Source organism: Lampris incognitus, chromosome 7, assembly GCF_029633865.1.
Source record: "Lampris incognitus isolate fLamInc1 chromosome 7, fLamInc1.hap2, whole genome shotgun sequence".
Taxonomy (NCBI): Eukaryota; Metazoa; Chordata; class Actinopteri; order Lampriformes; family Lampridae; genus Lampris; species Lampris incognitus.
In genome coordinates this window covers 56,391,316-56,395,632 of record NC_079217.1, presented here as the reverse complement: position 1 = coordinate 56,395,632, position 4,317 = coordinate 56,391,316, and positions in this window count along the sequence as shown.

Here is a 4,317-nt window from a genome sequence, read left to right as displayed (position 1 = left end):
AGTTTAAGAATAACTGTTGTACATGTCTGCAAATACTCAGATCGTTAAAATAGGTTTTTCAACCATGTGTTTCTTGGTAAGAAAGCTACTATTTCAAGTTCTGTGCGTTTTCAGACACGTACATTATGTATTTTTAGCGTTGATGAAATTCCTCCTTTTAAATGATTTTCTCACAGAGAATGAGTGTCTCCTAGCCATGGGAAAATGGCTTTTAAGAAAAAGCATATTCTGGTCAAGGAAATGTGTTTGTAAACAATAAAAACGACTCCCGGCTTTATTATTTCACATTTTTTAAATTTGGTAACCTAGTCCATGTGCGTAAAGCACTAAATCTTTTTATTGCGTTAAACGCATTTTCTCGACATGAAAAGCACAATTTCATCAAAAACAAAAGATAATGAATCTAGTCAACAAGTCTGCAATATATCCTTAAGAGTTACGTGTTTTCACACAATGTCAAAGTGTAATTGCACCAGTTCTGATCATTGTTTAGGTTGTTGGTAGCTTGGTCCAATGCCAGACAGAGTGAATCGTTTTTATTGCTTTAAACGCATTTTCTCGTCGAGAGAAACATGATTTCATTAAAAACGTTATAATGTAAACATACCTGTTGTACATGTCTGCAAACACTCAGAGCCTTAAAATAGGGCTTTCACCCATGTGTTTTTTGGTGCGAAACCTTTTATTTCAAGGTTCTGTGCGTCTTCAGGCACGTACAATATGTATTTTTAGTGTTTCTGATGAAATTCCTCCTTTTAAATGCATTTTCTCACAGAGAATGAGTGTCTCCTAGCCATGGGAAAATGACTGTTTTAAAAAGGCATAATCTGGTCAAGGAAATGTGTTTGTAAACAATAAAAACGACTCCCGCCTTCATTATTTCACTTTTTTTTTAAATTTGGTAACCTATTCCATGTGCGTAAAGCACTAAATCTTTTTATTGCGTTAAACGCATTTTCTCGACATGAAAAGCACAATTTCATCAAAAACAAAAGAAAATGAATCTATTGAACAAGTCTGCAACACATCCTTAAGAGTTACGTGTTTTCACCCAATGTCAATGTGTAATTGCATCAGTTCTGATCATTGTTTAGCTAGTTGGTGGCTTGGTCAAAATGCCAGACACAGTGAATCGTTTTTATTGCTTTAAACGGTTTATCTCCTCATGAGAAACATGATTTCATTGAAAACGTTATAGTTTAAGAATAACTTGTACATGTCTGCAAACACTCAGATCGTTAAAATAGGTTTTTCAACCATGTGTTTCTCGGTAAGAAAGCTACTATTTCATGTTCTGTGCGTTTTCAGACACGTACAATATGTATTTTTAGTTTTTCTGATGAAATTCCTCCTTTTAAATGCATTTTCTCACAGAAAATGAGTGTCTCCTAGCCATGGGAAAATGGCTTTTAAGAAAAAGCATATTCTGGTCAAGGAAATGTGTTTGTAAACAATAAAAACGACTCCCGGCTTTATTATTTCACATTTTTTTAAATTTGGTAACCTAGACCATGTGCGTAAAGCACTAAATCTTTTTATTGCGTTAAACGCATTTTCTCGACAAGAAGAGCACAATTTCATCCAAAACAAAAGAAAATGAATCTATTGAACACGTCTGCAACACATCCTTAAGAGTTACGTGTTTTCACCCAATGTCAATGTGTAATTGCACCAGTTCTGATCATTGTTTAGCTAGTTGGTGGCTTGGTCAAAATGCCAGACACAGTGAATCGTTTTTATTGCTTTAAACGGTTTATCTCCTCATTGAGAAACATGATTTCATTGAAAACGTTATAGTTTAAGAATAACTGTTGTACATGTCTGCAAACACTCAGATCGTTAAAATAGGTTTTTCAACCATGTGTTTCTTGGTAAGAAAGCTACTATTTCATGTTCTGTGCGTTTTCAGACACGTACATTATGTATTTTTAGCGTTGATGAAATTCCTCCTTTTAAATGATTTTCTCACAGAAAATGAGTGTCTCCTTGCCATGGGAAAATGACTGTTTTTAAAAAGTCATAATCTGGTCAAGGAAATGTGTTTGTAAACAATAAAAACGACTCCCGGCTTCATTATTTCACATTTTTTAAATTTGGTAACCTAGTCCATGTGCGTAAAGCACTAAGTCTTTTTATTGCGTTAAACGCATTTTCTCGACAAGAAGAGCACAATTTCATCCAAAACAAAAGATAATGAATCTATTGAACAAGTCTGCAACACATCCTTAAGAGTTATGTGTTTTCTCCCAATGTCAAAGTGTAATTTCACCAGTTCTGATCATTGTTTAGGGTGTTGGTAGCTTGGTCCAATGCCAGACAGAGTGAATCCTTTTTATTGCTTTAAACGCATTTTCTCGTCGAGAGAAACATGATTTCATTAAAAACGTTATAATGTAAACATACCTGTTGTACATATCTGCAAACACTCAGAGCCTTAAAATAGGGCTTTCACCCATGTGTTTTTTGGTGCGAAACCTTTTATTTCAAGGTTCTGTGCGTCTTCAGGCACGTACAATATTTATTTTTAGTGTTTCTGATGAAATTCCTCCTTTTAAATGCATTTTCTCACAGAAAATGAGTGTCTCCTTACCATGGGAAAATGACTGTTTTTAAAAAGGCATAATCTGGTCAAGGAAATGTGTTTGTAAACAATAAAAACGACTCCCGCCTTCATTATTTCACATTTTTTTAAATTTGGTAACCTATTCCATGTGCGTAAAGCACTAAATCTTTTTATTGCGTTAAACGCATTTTCTCGACATGAAAAGCACAATTTCATCAAAAACAAAAGAAAATGAATCTATTGAACAAGTCTGCAACACATCCTTAAGAGTTACGTGTTTTCACCCAATGTCAATGTGTAATTGCATCAGTTCTGATCATTGTTTAGCTAGTTGGTGGCTTGGTCAAAATGCGAGACACAGCGAATCGTTTTTATTGCTTTAAACGGTTTATCTCCTCATGAGAAACATGATTTCATTGAAAACGTTATAGTTTAAGAATAACTTGTACATGTCTGCAAACACTCAGATCGTTAAAATAGGTTTTTCAACCATGTGTTTCTCGGTAAGAAAGCTACTATTTCATGTTCTGTGCGTTTTCAGTCACGTACAATATGTATTTTTAGTTTTTCTGATGAAATTCCTCCTTTTAAATGCATTTTCTCACAGAAAATGAGTGTCTCCTAGCCATGGGAAAATGGCTTTTAAGAAAAAGCATATTCTGGTCAAGGAAATGTGTTTGTAAACAATAAAAACGACTCCCGGCTTTATTATTTCACATTTTTTAAATTTGGTAACCTAGTCCATGTGCGTAAAGCACTAAATCTTTTTATTGCGTTAAACGCATTTTCTCGACAAGAAGAGCACAATTTCATCAAAAAAAAAAAGAAAATGAATCTATTGAACAAGTCTGCAACACATCCTTAAGAGTTACGTGTTTTCTCCCAATGTCAAAGTGTAATTTCACCAATTCTGATCATTGTTTAGGGTGTTGGTAGCTTGGTCCAATGCCAGACAGAGTGAATCCTTTTTATTGCTTTAAGCGCATTTTCTCGTCGAGAGAAACATGATTTCATTAAAAACGTTATAATGTAAACATACCTGTTGTACATGTCTGCAAACACTCAGAGCCTTAAAATAGGGCTTTCACCCATGTGTTTTTTGGTGCGAAACCTTTTATTTCAAGGTTCTGTGCGTCTTCAGGCACGTACAATATGTATTTTTAGTGTTTCTGATGAAATTCCTCCTTTTAAATGCATTTTCTCACAGAAAATGAGTGTCTCCTTGCCATGGGAAAATGACTGTTTTTAAAAGGCATAATCTGGTCAAGGAAATGTGTTTGTAAACAATAAAAACGACACCCGGCTTCATTATTTCACATTTTTTTAAATTTGGTAACCTAGTCCATGTGCGTAAAGCACTAAATCTTTTTATTGCGTTAAACGCATTTTCTCGACATGAAAAGCACAATTTCATCAAAAACAAAAGAAAATGAATCTATTCAACAAGTCTGCAACACATCCTTAAGAGTTTCGTGTTTTCACCCAATGTCAATGTGTAATTGCACCAGTTCTGATCATTGTTTAGCTAGTTGGTGGCTTGGTCAAAATGCCAGACACAGTGAATCGTTTTTATTGCTTTAAACGGTTTATCTCCTCATGAGAAACATGATTTCATTGAAAACGTTATAGTTTAAGAATAACTGTTGTACATGTCTGCAAACACTCAGATCGTTAAAATAGGTTTTTCAACCATGTGTTTCTTGGTAAGAAAGCTACTATTTCATGTTCTGTGCGTTTTCAGACACGTACATTAT